The sequence below is a fragment of the Neodiprion virginianus genome, chromosome 1, assembly GCF_021901495.1.
Source record: "Neodiprion virginianus isolate iyNeoVirg1 chromosome 1, iyNeoVirg1.1, whole genome shotgun sequence".
Classification (NCBI taxonomy): Eukaryota; Metazoa; Arthropoda; class Insecta; order Hymenoptera; family Diprionidae; genus Neodiprion; species Neodiprion virginianus.
The window spans coordinates 28,043,459-28,064,786 of NC_060877.1; the positions used below are offsets into that span (position 1 = coordinate 28,043,459).

A 21,328-nucleotide genomic window follows, 5' to 3' on the forward strand; every position below is an offset into this window, starting at 1 on the left:
AATGCGTATTCATACGCGAACGAACCAACCGACCCGGCTGGCTCGGTCTCACTTCACCTCATACGTTATGCAACCGGGCGAATCTCGGCGTCCCGTCCGGCCTTAGGCTTGGCGTTATTAACCACTTGAAAATTATGCCTACCTACCCCTAAACGGCGCGGCGGGCTGCCCTTGCCGTAGGTACAGGCGTCAGCGGGTCATATTCAACCCTTTCGATTGAACCGGTGACCGTAGCTCGCGGGTGTTTGGTCGGAGCCCCCGACCTCCTCGTCCTTCTCTCTGCGCACCAACAACGCCATCCTCTAGGCACGTACCTCCTAGAAAATCACGCCGCCCTCCGCGTCGGGGACACAGATGTGCAAACGCGCCTTGTTTGCCGAACCAAAACCGACGCTAAATCATCGCTAAAACCTGTCTAAAAACCCTCCCTACAAACTCGGGCTCTGTCCTTTGGTCCTTCTCGTACGTTTTATTGATTTACATTGCAATATTGTTTTCGCTTGACGTGCTGCTGCCTACTTTGGCTCGTTGTGTAGTTGGAAATTTATAATTTTTTTTTTTTTTTTTTAGAGATTTATTGCTAGACGATCGCGCGTCGAGTGTTTTATCAAATTTTGTATTTGCAAGCCACGGTCTTTTACCTAGAAATTTAACAAAATAGAGACTGAAATCATGAACGAGAGCTTCGATTTTGTTTTATTCGACCCCATTGCACGACGGCTCGTATTTGTCTGAAAAACTGTTTTTTGCAAATTCGACAAATCAATTTTTTTTTTCACCTTTCTCACAAGAGTTAATTCAGTATCGTGCTATTTGTTGTTTCTTGTAAATTAAATATTCGACGATATTAATTGATATGATGGCATTGTAAAGTGTAATCTTCCGAGTAAAATGACTAATTGTAGGGTAAAGTCGCACGAGTCTACTAAATTTTTCAACAATTTAGACGCGGTTTGAAATGAACAATTTATATCGTAGCTCTCGTTCATAATTTTAACCTGTTTTTTTTCATCATTAAGGGAAAGCCCGTAATTTAAGAATGTAATAATTTGATAAATACTTGACCGTCTTGTAATAAAATAATGAAAGAGGCATTGATTTTTAACCGTGTATCCGTTCGCAGATACCTTGGTATAATCTGTAGGTTATGGATAGAGATCTAATCCGCCGATAGATGGTTTAATTTATCGTTCGTTGATTGGCTTTCAACGCCACGATTTTCACACTCGCGCGGATTTTTCAAAGCTTTGACATCGTACCCACGCCATTTGCGTCAACATGTTACTTTACTTTCCCAGCTGCTGTTACTATGTACTTTTCTCTTTTCCTCTCATTTGGAACGCTGAATATACGAATATATTTCCCGGGAAAAGTTTTTCATCCGGTTCGTTACTTTTTTTTTTTTTTCCTTTTTATAGTTTTCAATCGCTTTTCAGCCCGCTGATGTTTTTCACTCCTGACAACATAGCGGCCGATCCAGCGAACCAGACGCCGCTTCTTGATCCCTTGGTTTTAGTACCTCAAATATCGCCTCTGTACGCCTACGTATACTCACTCGCAAGCGATAAATATTATATACCTGATGAATATTGGAAAATACCTCGCTATCGTCGCCGTAGCTTTTACGGTTTCGGAACGAGGTAATTTTATCTAACGAAACGAAACTGTCAGTCGTACGATTTAAATGTACTCTATGAACAACGTTATACTCGTACAGTGACGTTGGTTCGTGTGTTTCTTTTTTTTTTTTATATATATATATTTATTTCTTCCTCTGTATCATAAATTCGCGTGACTTCTTTATACGGATGGAACTGATTCACAATTCTACGATTATTAAATGCGAGAGGGATGATCGTTATTCACGAAGGTTCAGTGACATATTAAATTTCATTGTGATTTTACAAATTTTGTGCACGACAAACCTCGAGTAAATGCTTTTAAAATCGTCAAGAAAATTCTCCATAGGTTTGCAATGGCGCGACATTTTACAATGCTTGAAATATTTCAACATTTCAATCCTGTGCCTGATCCACCGTTATCTGTATCGTAATTTACTTTACCGTATTTCGATCTTCCTCGAGGTCAAGGGTTGAGCGACAGGAATAGTGTTGGTAAGTTCGTCCGTCGCAGAGACTCTGTATTGGCTCGCTCAGCCTCCCTTGTCAACTTTGATGCAATTAACCTTCCGATAATTACGGGAGGACCGATTTTGGGGAGACAACCTCGCCGAGATCGACTCAGCAGACTCTCTATTTGATCGCCTCGGTTCAAGCCTCGCTCGTTACGGTACTTTATTCGAATCGGAAACTAATTTTCGTTTGCGTAAAAATTCCCACCAATTTCAATTGTGTGTAAAAGTCGTAGTCGTTCGATGGTTTTTCAAACTGTTGATTTTACGGACGGCGTTGAAGCAATTTCTGTACGTCGATAGGGGACGGGGAAAAAAAATCATGCGTAGGTATTTTCGTGAAAACCGTTTGTCAAATTTCTACCGTAAACTCGAAGTTAAATTAATTTTTCGAGTACACGTGTGATAAATTTGCCTCTTGAAAAATTTATCGTTGCCATTCCCACGGGGTATTATTATTATATACCTACGTACGATACGCAATAATCAGAAATTAATTTTCAACAAGTTTTTTCAAACCAATTTGTCGCGCTGGAAATATATCGGGGTTAATATTCCCAAGGGTGTTGAGGAAGTTTTTAACTATCTCTGGATAATTAAACACCGCTGTAAATGGGACCACGCGTTGGCCTAGTCCGTTTATGAAGCGTTTGTTAGTTTCGTTCTGCCTCATTGCCAGAAATTGGTGTGCAATGAAAGAATTAAAATACGCTTGAGTTGAAAATACAGAAGTGGAGTTGGCTATAATTCCGGAGTCTCGTTACAATTTCACGTGTGTTGTGTATTATTAGGAAGCGGTAAATTTATTTACTACAGTTGGAAAGGATCATCATACACGTATATAATCTCTTCGTCTCGCGCCGCGATCGTGAAAAGAAGAGCAATCAATATCCTTGACAGATTTTTGCAGTTTTATTTTAACAGATCCAATTACGAGCTCCTAGGACACACTTAAATCCCCCTTTTACTGTCGACGATAGCCGTGAAACTCCTCGCGTGCCCGCCGAAGACAGATGCCGCATAAGAGTTCTGAAAAATTTGTAGGAAATCGTTAAAAATTTAAACCTCTCTTCTTTTACGACCCTAACCAACAACTTTCTTGCTTTCTTTTTTTATTCTCATCCCAATCTCGCCTTCAGCGCTGCAACAGAGGGATACGACATCTTCGCCGAACGGTGTCTGCAATATATCATAAAAATTGGTACATACATACTGCATACATATATACATACATACATAAATATTTAACAACACTCGCAGAGAAAATTTGCGCTAAGCATCGAAAATCTGCAGACGTTGCAGATTTTTTTATGTCTTTATTTTCTTTTCGTTATTTTTTTTTCTTTTCTTTTTTTTTTTTTTCAATCTACGTACCGCAAATATTCACGAATGAAAAATTTTTTGAAATCTGCATCGCGATTGTCAGCATACCGATTCGATGTTTAGATGATTCGAAAATCGCGACGAGATCTCAGCAAGCACGATATCAGCGAGGCGACAACGCGTCGTAAAAAAAAAAAAAAGGGGGGGGGGACTCAACGAGGTTTCCAGTGGGATATGCCGGGCAACCGATTTCCCATTCGTTTTGGGACGTAGGCACGACGGCAGTTTTCTATACGCAGAAAGTCTAGACACGAACGATATATCGCGACTCTATTTGACAATTATCCGATTTGACAAACGTTCGTATTTTAAACGCATACGCGGTGATCCCTCCAACCCCCATTGTTAAGATCTCGGGTCCGTTAATATTAACACCGATTCCCGAGGATTAGTCCATTATCGTTTGGCGGGTGGGAACGCGTTGCGTTCGGCATTGACGCACCCTAGAAAATGCTGCAGGGGTTGAAATGAAAAAATATGAAGACAAAGGGTGAAAAGGGAAAAAAAAGAAGCGTGGCTTTTCCCTCGTTTAACCATCGCCGACGAATGTTTCCCCCGCGTCAGCTGCAACGCCGCTTCCTGATAACTCTTTATTGATTTACCCTGTCGTCGCACTTCGTGCAGTCTTCTTATATCTCCGTAGTAACCCATATGCGTCTGCGGAGGCGGAGTCCGACATCCCTATATTTTGGTACAACGGTCTTTCTCTCGCTACCGTTGCCTCTGCGTTAGTAGAAAGAATTTTAGCGCGCGCGTAGCGAACCGGGAGAGACGAAGGAATTCGTTTAGTCGCCCTCTTTTCGTCCGCCCCAACTCGTGACATTCACTAAATAACATCACTTCGACCTTCTTTCATGTTAATGTTCGATAACTTTGTTTTATAGTACTTTTCCTTTCACGTTGAGGGAGGCATTTTTTTTTTCTTCCTTTTTTTTTTTTATCCCAACCCTAAAACACGTGGTCGATGGGTGGAGTCGGCTAAAGAAGATACATGTACGTAGAAGAGAAACTGGAAATCGGACTTCGATTTTAGATACGTCGATACGCATTTTTTCCCCCTTCTTTAGCTCATATCTTTTCTGCAATCTTACAGCATCTTCGTTCCAAATTTATATATTGAAACATAATTCGTGTCACGGTGCTAGATCGTTTGTTCCAAGACTGCAGGTTCTACTACAAAAGGCGATAGAAGCGCTTCCGCCAGGAGAGAATATCCGTTATAATTACCCGTGTAAGGTATTTATGTACTATTTTATACACATCTGTAGACTAGCTTGAATTAAGCATTAATTGTATCACTATCTCGAAGGGCAACGTGTAACTACCTTAGAACGGAAATGCATAAACACAACCTGAATTGAAAGAGCCCTGTTTTCAAGTAAGTAGAAAAGAAACAGGAGCAACGAAACATTGCACAGGTCTGAATTGTTTCGCACGTATACAGATACAGATACATGTATAACGGAGATGGTATTTCGCCCTGCGTTATTCTGAAAAGTAGAGCAAAGCTGGTGATGGATAGAGCGGGATGATGTTTCTAGGACAAAGCCAATCCCCCAACGGTGTTTCATGATGCTGCAAACGTCGATCGTGATCCTCTTCTTTTTTCGCATTTTCTCGCAACCCGATGAAAGACTTCTCATCAACCTCCCCAACCATATCATGCACAGGGTGCGGGTTGACCTATTTTGGACGAATGGACTTATCGTTGAAAGTCCACCGAACTCTGAGATGCAACAGCAAACAGCATCGCTTGCATGCCTAAGTACCGGTACGACCTCTCCGTTCGTCCAAAATTCATCAATCGGAATATGCCGAGGTTCTACTCGAACTACCTACGTCGAATCAACGTCTATCCCGATACAGCAATCTGTACGTGCGTGTACGAGAATATTATCGAACGTGTTCAGCTGCGGTGAGAAGAAAAAAAAGAAAAAAGAAAAAAGTGAGGAACAAAATATACGCCGGGGGAATTCTTGCGGTGTTTGATTTCCGACTTCGGCTCGCTCGGTATCGCAGAAATGCCAAACAGTAATCGTGAACACGTACTCCTCTTCCGACCCGCTCGGCGTAAGACGCGATTTCAACAGCCAAGCAATGTTCGGAAAATTATAAGCGTACAAATACACGAATATAGAACAACCTGTTACTTTTACCTATTGAAATGCGGCGGCGTCGAAAGTTCGCTTAGTCGAGAAACTCGGCTCGACGACGACACAGGTGTTTAGGTACCGAGTTATCCGGTGTGCCTCGTTCACCCTTCCGGAGGTACGAGATACCCGATTCGGCCAAGTGCCGGGAGGAAAAGCTGCCGCTGCAGGGGGTGGACGTGTACGTACGTAGATAGGCGTGACCCTCGGTATTGGAAATGAATCGGGTCTGAAAGTTGAAATATCGAACCGTAACCCTTGAGCGAGAGAGTATCAATAAAGCAGACTCTGCAGGGATGTTGAATGGCTGCGGACAGGTCCGGTGATAAAATTATCATGACCAAGTCGCCGGTTACCATACACTTGTTTCACGTCCTGCGGGATAAATCGGAGATAAAGTAAATCTATATATCTCGTATAACTTCTCGAGAGCGAGATACGCGCCGGGTGCATATAATTTACTACCGGGATAACCATGCGCACGTAGGTTATCGCATGCGGGGTCCTTTCTTCCTTCCTTCTCTCACGATCAGTCAGCTGCTCCTGTTCCCGTACTCACACGAAGGTTACGTACCGTGAGCGAGTGTATACCCGTAGCAAATAAGGAGGGCAACGCAGCCCCGTCGCGTCGTATCTGAACACGCACATCCACAATGCCCTGTGATTATTTAGTCTCCATTGATTGGTATCGCGGTACTCTGTACCCACATGGTGGTGGAGTTTCGGTAGGAAAGCGATTTGGCAGTTTCGGAACGTAGGGATCAGAGTTTACGGTGCGCAAACGGTGTTTATCTCATCCGGACTGGTGAGATTCGCTCTTGCTTTTAAGGGGCGGGAGGGTTACAGTTTGGATGGTCTAAAACCATACCTACTTTTAAGTGTTTTTATTTTTTATTTTTTTGTTTGTTTCTTAAGAAAATGAATACACACGGAGCAATGAGACTCTTAGGGCTTTATTATTTATAGTTCCGAGAACATTTTGCAACTTTATAAATTATGAAACCCTGAAACTGAAATTGCTCTGTTTTCAATTTCTTTAGAAAATGAAATCCTAGAGATAGGTATGATTTTAAGCCTTCCAAGCTGTACCCCCCCCCCCCCCCCCCCCCCCCTCCTCCAATTTTCATGGGTTATCTCTTTGCAGTTATCCTTTAGTCCTAGATTTAGTTTTCAGTATCAAGTTTGTCTCTGGATAAGTTATTCTCCTGTAGAATATTGTACGTCATTTTTGCTTTCCCTCTCATTTCGTTATGCAACATTGTAATGGAAATATTCAATAAACATCCAACTAGGCACACGTACCTCTATCCCTTTTCTTGAATGCCGACTTCACTACCGCAGGAACAAAGTTGCATACGCGTTTGCATAGGTAATACGCTTTGCTCCGATATAACCGGTCTCTCTGTTGACCACCGCTCGATCCACGATGACGAGGGTTAATTGAATTTTTAGATATAAATTTCTTTTTTTTTTTTTTTTATCTTACCTTCTACATCTCTCTTTCTCTTCGTCTTCGACGTTGCGTTGGACGTCGCGTAGTATATTGTTTGTAGGTCCGTCAACCCCCCTCCCCCGCCTCCCGTATCGCATTCTGTGCCACGGTAGCCAAACGATGAGCATGTAACTCGGTTATAGTGCTGCTGTCTATAATGTACTCATTTTAATGTACAAAAATAAAGTACGCCGATACCCTGACGCGTTAAAGGGTACCGGTATAGGTGTATACATATATTATATGGGGGTACAGATACTGTAATTTAAATGCGTTACCTTATACCTGCTGCGCCCCACTTTTACGAGCACCCACCCGTCATTCAAATAGCGTTTAAATTGACGTTCGAACATCTGTGCAGCTCCTGCAGCAATATGGTTCGTTACCCCCCACCCCCTCTTTTTCGTATTCAAGCAGTATTTTCAATTCGATTATTTCTTCAGCATGACGGCTCTATGCGACTAATTATCATTGTACTGAACATAAATTAGTTTGACAATTCGTTATTGCCTGTGAAAATTTTTATTTCATAGCATTTAGGGATGATTGAGATTGTAAAGAAAGAAAAAGGCAGTGTATAAACTTGTACGTGTATCTCTATTCAAATGTTATATCGTAAATTGAAATTTTAAGACACAAATAATGTACGCATATGCAGCTGTATTCTCATCTTCTGTGTAGAGGATCGTAAAAAGGGAGAAAAAATAGTGGGGGGGACAAAAAATTATACCCATGTATAATTTTTTGTCCGTTTAGAATTATTTCGAGATAATTTAAGCGAAAAATGTGATGAAAAAGAATACGAGAGTAAATTATAAGTAAAACTTGCTCGTAATTTCTGAACACTTGACGCCTCACGGCAACATGTAATATACGTGTATAATAATATTTATATATATATATATACGTTTATAAGTGCATGCATATGTATGAAAGTTTCCCCATCACATCCCTCGGGGGAGAAAAGTAGAGAAAGAAAGTGAGAGAAAAAGAGAGTACCGCGACATCTTTTAATTGCGGCAAAAAATCGAGACGTCGAGGGAAAAGGGTGGTCCGATTTACAAATCGTTAAAATATGAATAAACTAGGTGTTGGGAGTAGAGCGAAGTTGAAGTTGTGAATTGTATTATTTTATCCTCGTACAGAGATGCAAAAAAAAAAAAAAAAAAAAAAAAAAAAAAAATGTTATTTTGTTGTTAATCAACATTAAAAAGTTTTCTTCTTCGGAAAATGACACCCTGTAACGATTTTGAAGAATCATGCCATTTTTAACGTTGATTCCCGCATTTCGATGGAGTTTGTGAATATTACTTAACATCGTCCAGACAAAGATCCTAGTTTGCTTATCGTGTACCTCTATTATAATACGCAGGATTCACTCGAGGAGAACACAACCCTCTACGGATTCACTCGAAACTTGTGGTGCAGCACGAAATTGTTCGTAACGGCAGTGAGGGAAGTTTGACGTGAACAACATGCAGCGACGGCACGGCGTGTTGTAGGTAAATGAAATTTCATCTAATTGAAATTAAGATTTCCACGGTTCCCGTTCCATAACCGCAGTTGCAAAATAAGACAGCGAAATCGTTCTCGTTGAAAAATGCCCGCTTCTTTTCTCCGTCTTACTTTTTCGATTTCTATTTCTATTTCTATTTCTTCTTTCTTCTTTTCTTCGTCCGCTTCGGATCCAACCTCTCTCGCCGCCCCGAGGACACGCCACGGTATACCTTATAGATATTATTCGATTTAGGTTTTTTCCCGCCCGTTCGTTTCGTTCGAAGAGGTTCAGTTTCACGCTAAAAGGAACACACCGTCATACCCAATGTATGCGGTGTGTTTTCTCGCGCGCATAAAAATCGAGAATGAAACGAAAGAGAAAAAAGTTTTTTTCGCTCAATTGAATTTGGCTCAGGTCTCAAGGAGGGTTCTCGTACCAGGGAAGAACGTTCTTTCTCTTCCATCTCGCGATGTGTGTATTAAAATTTGAGACATCACAACGTACCTTTTATGTATTTTATAGATATAGGGATCGACATACATTCGAGGTTTTTTTTTTTTATTTATTTTTTTTTTTTTTATCTCCAGTATACCTAATGTGACGCGAATTATTAGACACCTGTAACGAAAGGATGTCGTACAATCGCCCAATTTTCATTCACGTCACGTCATACGCATATACATACGCAAACGCGTCTAGCTCCCATGTATATGATAAATATATACGCGCTTCTTCGTAGGGCATGCATATTGTTACATTATACATTAAGTGCGGCTTCCACTCTCTTTCTCTCTCTATCTCTCTCCCTCCCTCTTTTCAGTATTATAATTTTCTCGCAAGAACGGCTTCCACCATATTTCCAACCCTTCCTACTTTCTCCAACGTTTTTTTTTCCTGTACATTACTAAATTATATATATATATATATTTTTTCATTTCTCGTATTCCAACGACGAGCTGCACTCTGTGTGTTACTTAAATTACCGTAAAACTTTATAACAGCCGTTGATTGTGGATACAACGTGCATTCGCAAAACCGTATACAGAGTCGGCAATGCGCGGGCTTATTTTTATTTTATTTTTTTTTAGTTTGGTCGACTTGATTACACACGCTCCTGCTTGTGTATATATATATATATATAAAATATATATGTATAAAACGTATGTGTACGTGTGTATACCTACATACGCGTACGACAATGAAGAGACTTGTTTTGTACCGCACAATAAGTACACACGTACACGTCGCGTTGTGCTGCAAAAGCTGGCTGAGCAGTGGACGCCAGGTGCCCCCTTCTATACAATCCTCAGAAGCGGGGGTGAGTCTTTTTTTTTTCCCCTCCTCAACCCCCCACCCCTCCGCGTATAGCACAAAAGTGGGCGAATCGGACGTCGTTGTTTCGTCAGAGCAATTAATTAAACGAAACCGGGTGTGCGGCTTGGTAATTTTGGAACAAGGGACCCCTAATTCACCATTCAGAGACCGTTCAGGCATCCCCGTTTGAATCGCGCTATTTCCGTGGCTGCGCTCGCTGGATATGCGGCGCGTCTCGAATGCCGCGCTGCCCGAGGAGAGTTGAAAAAATAAGAGGAGTGATAAAAACGAGGAGGAGAGGAGGGGGGAGACAGAAAAGAAAAAGAAAAAGAAAAAAAAAAAAAATTTAAGAGGAGCTTTTTCTCTTCGGATGAATGCAGCGCCTAACAAGGCTTCGCCTCTGACCGGCGTTACGGTGCACTTATAACGTCAACACCCTATAGAAAACGGCGGCCAGCCATGCCATCCAGCATCGCCTCGCCTCGCCTTTCCTCGTTTCCTCCTTTCCTTCCACTCTTTCTTGGCTGCAGGGTCGCGTCGGGTCGAACCCGGCTGATTCGGGTCGGCCTCTTCGCGCCCGTAGTTGCAGGACTTGCACTGCAGGCACGTGTGGTTATGTATGCGTACATTAAGAAGAATATACAATATATTATAGCCAGTCAGCGAGACGAGACGAGACGAGGTACCCAAGTCTCGTCGTCATCCAACGCGATTAGGGTATACCTACGTATAGTAGTGATGACTGAAATCAACCGCATTCGAGAGCCTATAGGCTCCTTCCTATACGCTGATTCATCCCTCTCTTGAGTGGATTCTTTTCAATTTATATATGTATGCACACGCGCGTATAATACACATGTATATGTATGTATATATTATTCAAATATTTATCATTACATACACGCGCGCAACTAGCGATATTGTGTATATATAAATACTTGATGGTATTTTTTTCTCGCTGTTCCGATGCGCGCAGGCATGCGTATATGTGCGCACGTACACGTGTAATATAACACACTTTTGCTTCTTCGCTGTCGACTTGGAAGTGTGTTCTATCTCACGCTTTTACGACGACGATGAAATATACGGAACGAAAACCTTGTCATGCCGTCCAACAAATCAGACAAAACGAGATAAAATCCGGGTGGGAATTCTCCGATCGACCTCGTTACTGTTTTTCAAAAAATACTGTGTAATATTCTCTCACCGCAGACGCGTTATCTAGGCAAAATGATCAAGGAGCAGGCAGAGTTCACTTTTTCGAGTTTACAAAATAGATCGTTTATCGAGAATTTGTATTTTCGAATGATACGGAAATTACAAATCGCGTGGAAAATTGCCGCATTTTTTCGTTACACGTCGTGTGAGAAATTGAGAGAGAAAGAGAGTTTGATTTCAGCTGCAGGATCGAGCGGAATGGGTTCGACAAAACCAAATCCGTCCATGGGTTATATGGGTGTAATACGTGCACGTGTACGGTGCTTAATTGCTTGTCGATACGTGGCCCGAACCGATTACTTCGTTAAAATGCTTTCTTCGTAACGTTTCATAGTATTCGGCTCGCCATCCACCTAATTACCAGCCACAACGAAAACCAATCTATTTATTGATCCAGCTGCCGTATGAAAACCCACCGGCACTAAACTCACCATCTTAACGCAACGACGTCCCGTTCTTCTGCATTTACCGACCATTCTACACCGCACGTCACCGTGTTTCATTATATCATTTTATTAAGGAGTTTACCATCATCATTCCGTGTCAATCTAACACTATTCCTTGTCGATACAACACTATCTGACCTCCGAGTTCAATATTGTTCTACAGTAGTCCACACCAGCCACTTTTGATCAATTTTTTACAGTGGAAATTTGTGACCCGCAACGTACTCATTAGGGCGGCTCGTTTTTTAACTTTTGTTTTTTTACGGTGCTACTCGGAAGATTTGTGTCTAATATTGAAAAAACATTGTCGCAAAACCTGGAGGCGGTAGGAAAATATTTAGAGATCGTTAACGATTGTTAAAATCTTTTTTATTCATTTTTATGTGTACAACTTACGGACTTTCACGTTATATTAGTTTATATTTTTCGTATCGCGTTCCAATTAATCATTGTTCATAAATGTCAGTACTGAAAACAAAATAAGGACATTATAAGGAGATGTCAATAATCAGTAGCGACCGCTAAATATTTTCCCATCTCCTCCAGGTATTACGATAATTTCTTTATTTGATAATTTGTCGCAAATTTTTCGATTAGCACTTGAGAGAAATAAATAAAAAAGTTAAAAAATGTGCCACCTGAGTACCCATGCACCAGCTTTCCTCTGTTATACAAGGAGGGACTCGGTTGAATGACGTCGGTGACACCGAGTTCGACGCCTTATTGCATTGTAATATTATGTGACTATACGGGTATCGCGTTTCTTAATTTCCCGTGTAATTTACGCGCATCGGGGTGTAAAGTTGGATCGATCGACAGGAAATGCCCGAGACGGTATCGCCGGCCGGACATATGGTGCTTGCAACGAGCCGACTCGCTGTACCCGATCCTTACTCTTATTTTATCACCTATACTTATGCCAACGTATATGGAGCGGACGTCTAACGCGTGGATATGTGGGCGTAAAACCCATACGTTCGGTTGTATACCAATATACATATATGTGTGTGCGGAAGGGACGACCATCGATTAAACCCTCGTCACGCCGGATGTCACCGGCTTCTTTTCTCGATTACGCAATTTGTAGAAATACGCTGCATGGCGTCGGACGACGAAAAAGGGGGGGTTTAACAAATGGAAAAAACGATTTAGCGCTTACAATACAGTGAAAATATGACACGCGAACGATGATGCGTGGATTTTTAAATGATTGTTACTCAGGAGCTTACCTGCACTTTAATATTGTAGAGTTTTTGGCAGGGCATATTGTTATTATTCATCAACGACGTTTCCGTGTGATTGTTTTACCGCAAGTACGTATACCCAGAATCAAGGCGAGAGATAAGATTATAGATATAGCCGCGTTATAGACTTAAACGTTTCCCCACAGCTTAAATAGGATTACGGGACGAAGTTTTGAACGTTGACGTTTTAAAGACCACGCAGTTATTACCTGAAACGGGGGCTCCTTTGTCCACTGTAATCCTGTCTATATACCGCGTAGCGATAAAGAGACTGAGACGTAAAATTTCACTTAATGTCCAATTGTTTTGGCTATACCCACATCAGTTGTATGTATACCGTTACGTGGAATAAAGCGTGGTTAAAACACCCTGAGAACTCTCGCAAGTACCTGATTTCCGTGTCATTATATTTGGCATTTGTGTAACGGTTTGCCACATGCGTAGGCATACGTATATGTTATATATGTATACGCGTAGGTGTATATGCATAATACGAAATTTAAGGAATCTGACGAAACTTTTCAAAATGTCGCAAAACTTCAACGCTCCGAGTCAAAATGGATATGGTATAACGTTATACGTGCAGTATAACAGTTCGGTTGAGTGCGGGGGAAGGGGGGGGGGCATAATGTCCGATTATACGTTGCAGAATTCCGTTTCATTTTACAGCGTAGAAATATTTCGCATTCCTGCTTCCGTATACTAGATATACATATATAAAGCTATCAGCTATACCAGCAGTAGTTCAACTATTTGATATTTTTCTTCCTCTTCCGTCGTCCACACGAGACACGATATAAAGTATGTAAATATCCGCTGTTGCCGCCACCGATGCAACGCAATGCAGGTTTAGTCTATTTTGTCCCTGTACTTCCGAATATTTTTCTCTAACAAAGACGCTTTATCTTGACGAGTGTGCGTGCGCGTGTGTAATGTGTGTATGCACAAGTGTACGTGTGTGTCACGTACGACAGTCATCCCTGTATGACTAACGCAGCATCGATTCTTGGGAAATTTGAATAACGAAATTTTAGAATGACCTAGCAGAGCAAGCTATGTACATACTTAGGTACGTATACAGAAATACATAAAATATACATATGAAGAGTGGTGGGTAAAATACCGATGAGTTAACCGGAAATTGTTAACCGATCTCGGGTCGAGACCTTTTATCCCGTAACATACCTTAATCATGAGCATAGTCAGGAGGGCGTCGGTATTTCGCATACCGCGTACAACGGTCACAGGGTTATACCGATCGTTACTCATAGAGATACTTGCGGAAACCGCGTATCTTCTTCACGCATTAGGTATACACGATTCCCGTTGCGATGCAGGAGGTATAGGTATGCACGTAGACGTATATTATATATACAAAACGCTGAGGAGATGTGTAATTTACGAGCTAATGCATTCAACCGGCTCCTTTATGAGATGATAATTTTTACGAGCTACAGGATTATGTACTATTTTAGCGGAATGGTCGCGTCTTTATCATCTTTTTTTTTTTTTTTTTTTTGTTGCTCCCCCAGCGCAACGCTGTTTAAACGTCAGGGGTGAGAAAATAATTAAAAAATATTTTAATCATCGCCGCTGCGCGAAAGGGGAGTATTTGAGTTTTATAATAAAATGAGCATTACGAGTAAGGTATACAATATATATATTGTGTACGTGTATATGTACGCGATACGTAGTTATGACATTGCCGGGACTGTGTTGCTATAAAAAAGCGCCACCCGCTGTGCAGAATCTTATCTCTGTGATTGAGGGTTTAAGGTGCAGGCAGTATATTAAGGATGACGATTACGACTTGTGGAAAAATATTTTTACCCTTGATAATTCCTTTTCTCTTTCTCGAAATTTCCCGTCCTTTGCGTACTTTCCTTTTTCTGCCCCTCATTTTTCAACAATAAGCTTCGAAGAACGACGACGATTGTGAGACCGCCGTGAAATATGCAGGTATACCGTCCGGGTTGAACTTTGAGCCTAGGCAGGGATGGTGTCGTATAACCGCGTTACTGCACCTCGGAGCCATTTTTGCCGCTCGTGAAAGTGCAGCGTGAAATTTAAACACGTGTGTGAAAACCAGAGCCAGAGGCGAAGGGCCGAAACGAATCTCGGAAAAATTAAACCCTGCACTAGTCATTTGGCTGCGTTCCTAAAACCTTTATCTGAAACCTCCGAGTCTCGTTTTCCTGCTATACATAAAATATAAACAGCTCACGCTCACAGTGGTTTATTTTATAGCCGTCTTTTTTCATTCTAGTCGAAATTCTTTCTCTTTCTCTTTTACGTCTGGCGCGTGAGTTTATACGTAGTATTACAGACACCTATATGTACACATAGGTGTGTGTGTGTGTATATATATATACATATACACACCCGCCACTCTCTGCATCGTCTTTTCACGAGAACGTGATCGAGATAAGCGAATTAAGACTCAAGTTCAACCACGAGATAATTGCAATTGCTTTCCTCGTATCGGGGTGGGGAAAGGGTACGGGGGCACTTCTTTTATCCTTTTTTTTTTTTTTTCTCACACGCGTTCCGGTTAAACCTGCCGCGGGGGTGTAAAATCGCTTAGTGCATGCCGTGTATTGTGTGTATATATATATATACACACCTATATACATACCATATGTATATTTACGTGTAATATGCTCCTTCAGCTGGCCGACCTTGTCGTCGTTTAGTTATTACGTCGTTTTTATCACGTGTCTCGTTTTCTTTCGAGTCTTCGATTCTGCTGCACTTGCAATGGGTCACGATTATCCATCCTTTTTGTTATTTTCCAACGCGTTATAGTTTTTGCTATTTTTATTATAACGGCGTTATTCAATCGCTGTAGGATTCACGCCCCGTTGCAGGATCCGCGAACTTCGGTAGTCTTTTGTTCGAGGTATATTTTTCGAGCCCGAACAAACAATGGACTCTTTCTCTATACAGCGGCTGTAGGCGTGTGTATAATGCGCATGTACGAAGAGCTCGTTTGCGGACCGAGCGGTCCAGGGACAGAAAAAAAAAAAAGAAAAATAAAGGGTGAAAGAGCGAGAGAGAGAGGCAGGGGGAGGGGGATAGATTCCCGCTGCGATCGTTTGATTCTTCGTACTGGTTTACTCGAATTTTTTATTTCCTTCATTTCGGCGGTGAATTTTGTTTTTGTTTTTTTTTTTTTTTTCCCTTTCGTCGGTTTTTCTATTCCCATTTATCTGTGGCTTTTTTTTTTTTCTCCCTTACCTTTCTTTGTAATCATCTCCCGGCTCTTCCTTTAATCCGTGCGCGTCGTTAATTCGCGGCAGTGCTTTAACGACGCGGAAAAGATTGAAGAGAGCGGTTTTAAAAGTGAGAAAAAAAGAAGAGAAGAGAGGCAAAGAAGAAGTAAAAAAAAAAAAAAAAAAAAAAAAAAAAAAAAAAAAAAAAAAAAAAAAAAAAAAAAAAAAAAAAAAAAAAAAACAATAACGAAAGAAACAACACAAGCTGAGACAAAATGAATGAAATGAAAAAAAAAAAATAAACATATACGTATACATATAACAAAAATTCCGAGCGAATCAGAGCCAAGACGGCGTGGTTTAGTACAGGCAAGGTTCGTAAGGTTCCTGTAATTACAGGGCTGTGTCTCGGGGGCTTGTTCCTGCCTCCTCGCGTATAAGATGCTCATGTCCCGGTTAATTCCATCGGCGAGGTCGGGTCGCCACGCGCACACATCGCGCCTCGTTCTGCAATACGGATTCCCACATCCATGCCTGCACGTATATATCGTATGTGATATCCGTGTCTACATACGTATACGTAAGAGAAGCGAGTAAATATATACCGCGTATCTATTTCTTTTCTCCGGTCCTGTTGGCCAAGAACCGCGTTTTTCGTCCTGCGGAGAGCCAAGAATCCGTGCGTGCTCCGTGCTCTATGGAGTATGGATACCCCCGTACCTTTGATGCGAGACGCTACGCGCCGGTGGTGGTGAGTCGTTTCGTTTTATTCGAATTTCATTGGCTGAAAGTTGTTCGAGACCTGTCTTCTGGAATAAATTATACAATAAGTTACCGCTTTTAACCGCGGTAGATTAACCGGGCTTCGCCGCGACCGCAACGTGCGATTAAATGACAAGGATTTACGATTATTTTCCCTTCCTCCTTTATGGCGTATTTATTTATTTTTCACTTTATGAAAGTGCGTAACTATAATTTAACGATAATTCGTCCCATTGAGAATGTATCTTTGAATAAAGGTACATATTCATGTTACATACGAATCTCGTGCGCGTGTCCTTTCAGTTTCTTAATATTATACGATGTATCTTCTTTTTACAAAATCTTCCCCCGCAATACTGTTCTCCTAATTTTAGCGATATTCAATATCCTCAACGCAGTCGACTTTATTCGCCGTATTATGCCTACGTCAAAAACTTGAATTACGCTCAATTTCTTCCCGGAGCTTCGCAGTTTCTGACAATATGTGGGTAGGCAATTAGGAATGAATGATAAAAAGAATGAGATTCGTCCGCAGGCTCAAGTTCTTTTCTATATGCTGCACGGTTTCCCAGACTTTAATCGAGCGGGGAAATCCGAGGAAGGCTGAGAAAAAGAAAAATTAGTGCGCGTGGATGCAAAAAATTCTGTTATTACACATATTTCTTTTTGGTAATGAGTGATTCAGTTTTTTGTTGTTTCGAACGAGCGATGAAAGTTATGACCGCACTATATCGGTATTTTACACACACACATATATATATATAAATTGCAAAAATTTCGTGAGGTAAGCAAGTGAAGGAATGATGTAAACAAAAAAAAACGCAATGAAAAATTTTGCGAGACGGTTTATATAAGCATTAAAGTCGTTAGTAACGACGAACGTATACCTATATACATATACAATAATGAGAGAGAGAGAGAGAAAGAAAGAAGCGCGTTAGGAAACGTCTGTTAGAACAAATCCCAAGTAAACACAATATTGCTGGTTTTATTGCTAATAACTTTTCTAATAATCCCTGTATAAACAAACCTGATTTCTCCAGCTAGCCGCCTAGTGGGTGGTAGAAACTCGTAAGATTTTATGTGTTTGCACAAAGATATCATAAATGATACGCGGCGAGGCTAGCCGAGGAGGATCTGACGCCCCTGTCTATGCGACGTCGTAAACTAAATAGATTTTTTGTTTTTCGCTTTTTCCTTTCATTCCCTTTCCTTCCTTCTTTACGAGGTAAACTATTTACGTAAACACTGATTTACGAAGTGCGGATCGCTGCTTCCATATCGTTATCATTTCTTTTTCTTTCTTTCCTCCCTTCTTTCATACGATACCCGTACGCATCGCGTATGCGTACAACAACCGTCCACAGACAGCTTGAACTTCAACTTAAAAAGCTCGTGCTGTTGCCGCTGACGCACGCTCCGAAATGTAACTCGACTAGCTTCTTCTACAAAGTTTGAGCAGAGCCACATGGCGGTCGAACGTACTATGTAGGTATAGCATGTATTTAAACATACGCCACAAACAACTTCGGAAACAGAGCTTTCTTCTATTTTCTTCACCCCCTGCATTTCGTCTAAACTCGTCAAACGCTTATCCGCGTGGCTATACGTGCGTAATCTCAAACACACGAACGATGATAATTGATCGTCTGGATATCCGAACCACCCGGCAGGGCTGTGCGCGCCTCTTTATGCTGCAACGGCGATAAGTCGGGGGCGGGAGTGTGAAATATCGAATTCAACGCCCAGAGATAGCAACCACGGAGAAACGTACGTCGCGAGCAGGGGTCTCTGCGAGCTTGGAGAATACTGAAAGAAGTACCTCTAGCACATACAGCTTCGGACGTGTCGCCCCTTGGGAATGCACGAATTGCTCGTTCGACGATATTCGCACGACGAACGCGGGAATCAATTTTGTTTAACCCCGCCTGTCGTCGCCACGTCTATGTGCAACCCCGCCGTGCACACCTATTTCTAAAACCAGTTACTCGACGCCTTCGATGCTTGGAATTATTTATTCATTTTTTTTTTTTTTTTCTTTTTGTTTAAATAAAGGACGATCCGATCATTCCGAAGAGTCTTTAATTATGTCATCTCTTCCGATCCGATACATATCTACGATTTTCAATCACCAGCTGTCACTACCGCCGAGATGATTAATTATGTAATACTTGCGCAGAGTATGAATATTGCACTAATTGTAAGCGGGCATTGGCTGATGCATACGTATAAAGTTGAGTAGCTTGTAACCCTACCGCAGATGTCCGTCCGTAGGAGCGTATGGCCAAGGGCTTTAGGGATTGGAAGAGCTGGTATTGTTTTCTCTTTCGCTTCGCGGCGCGGGGTGAAAAGTGGTTTTACGAGTAGGTACGAGGTATGGGTGTACGTATACCGCAGGGGCACTAGGTACAGTGTGTAATAAGGAACGAAGGTCGGGATGGTGGAGGTTCACCCTTCCTCAGCGTGCCGCCACCGCCGACCGGGCTTTGTGAAAAGTTTGTTATACACGTATGTATGTATGCGCGCGTACACACAGGACACACACACGCCGATCTCTGTCGAGTGAATTCTTGAAAAGTCCATAAATTTAATTGAACGATGTGCTCGACGAGGAAAAGAGATAAAGAGATATGACGATCATGATGATGATATGCGTAATGAGTTAGATCTCTCCGCCCTGTTTCGGCGCAGGTTATACTCACACACGTACACGTATACAGTACGACGCTTTAACAGCTCTAACACAACTATAGCAAGTTCTAAAGGATCGACGAGGGGAGATGTAATATGGCGATTGCAGGCACGGTCGAAATTGAGAATGAATGGTACCTACTCATCGTCGGAATCAAAAGTTGTTAGGAAAAGAAAAAAAGATTGCCGTGTAAAATAAATCTGTGGCAATGTTATTTACACGCTAATCGGATGGTGAATGCGAATTAAATAACATCTTTTCTGTTTAATAGAAGTGATTCTGAGGCGATTCGAACACCGCAAGCTAAAATGTTAACAATTTTGGATAAGGATCTATAATGATATAATTCCGATGGTTTTCAACCGATTCTTATGTTTTACGGAATGAAATTTTTTTCATTACAAATAGTTATCTTCGAGTTCGTAACAATAGATTTTAGTCAGTATGGTGCAGCAAATGTTCGTCAATAGTAAATTGCATTTGCGCGTTATAATCGTACTGGAATGTAAAGATTCGTTGAATGTTTCTGAATCAATTTACGGGAATCTGGTCAGAGAAGAAAATGAGTCGAAAAACATTGGAATTTGATGAAAAACGCTAGAGTTTGGTAATTTAAAAGGTTCTAATTATGAAACCATTTCTCAAATTTTCAGTTTCATTTCTATCGCATAGTAGGGATGTTTTTTCAGTCGTGTCTAGTATTATTGTCGCGAATAACGTTATTGAAGATTTTTTCAACCCTTTTTTCTCTTCTCCGAACGTTGGGGCCCATTCATCTTTAAGACGACGCAAAAGTTCAACAAAACTTCTCATTCAATGGAAGAAAATTTCTCACGTATCGACACATGACTATAGATATATACGTATAGTTGTGCCGTCTACCTTTATATTTCTGTCTTCGACCCGGTAAGATATATTACATATTATTTTGCGAACATACTTTTTACCGAGGTATACTCTGTATATGAATATATTATATTCACAGTCGACAGCGTTCGTACGAGTTTTTCAATTCTTTAACTTTGTTCTTCCGAGTATCGGCAAACGTCAAGATGGTACGTTTATGTGTCTTCCTATTATAGTAACGAGTTCGTTGCATGATTTTTGGAAATACTTTCCCCTGGACTACCGCACGCCATCACGCTATCAAGTCTACGAGAAGAAGGAAAAGAAAAAAAAACGTAAGAAACACCGTCAACTCACCCTAATTTTCGGCCAAACGATTTTCTTATACTCGACGTAAAATGGGAAAATTTCGAAATTTGATTACAAGTAGGTATAGCAATTTTCGATGACGAATCAATAGCATAATTGAGTGCTCCTCGGGTGATATTTAATTAGCTGCTTATTAAAAATTTTCGTGTTCGACTGTTTCGAGTGGAAAAAAAAATTCATTTACGTATGTCACTCTGCAGCGTGACGTTGCCTTGGCAGAACAATACAAAACTAACGCGAATGTTCTTGAACGATGACAATAGAAGGAAATAGAGATATTTAATTCCTTTCCGCTGATAATAAGGGGTTACGGAATATGAAAATGCGGTCCAATACGAAGAGATTACGTCGCGATCGATAAAGCTGAACTGTATAATCTGAGTGATCGAAAGCTTGTCCAGTCCGGTGAAAATGGCACGGATTATATAGACAGGTACTGGGACCGAAATTACAGTCCCCGAACGCGTTTATACGTCTCGTCATAACGAGCCGCCATTCTTCGCTTTTGACTTGATATATTTGTTCCTTCCGCCTGATCCGGGTAGAGAAAGAAAGTGTGAAAGAATGGAAA

At 41.3% G+C, this 21,328-nt stretch overlaps 1 protein-coding gene across 3 annotated transcripts in view; it reads left to right on the forward strand.

Annotated features, from left to right (window-relative positions):
• LOC124298873 (proline-rich transmembrane protein 4) overlaps nucleotides 1-21,328 on the forward strand; it is an 88,911-nt gene that overhangs the window by 35,997 nt on the left and 31,586 nt on the right. Inside the window, exon 2 of one of the 3 annotated variants that reach the window (XM_046751438.1) lies at nucleotides 8,529-8,658. The exons of 1 other annotated variant lie outside the window; for it this stretch is intronic. The gene's annotated coding sequence lies outside the window, so the exon portion shown is untranslated. The remainder of the gene's footprint in view (nucleotides 1-8,528; nucleotides 8,659-21,328) is intronic. One more of the 3 variants, XM_046751448.1, reaches the window with a different exon arrangement.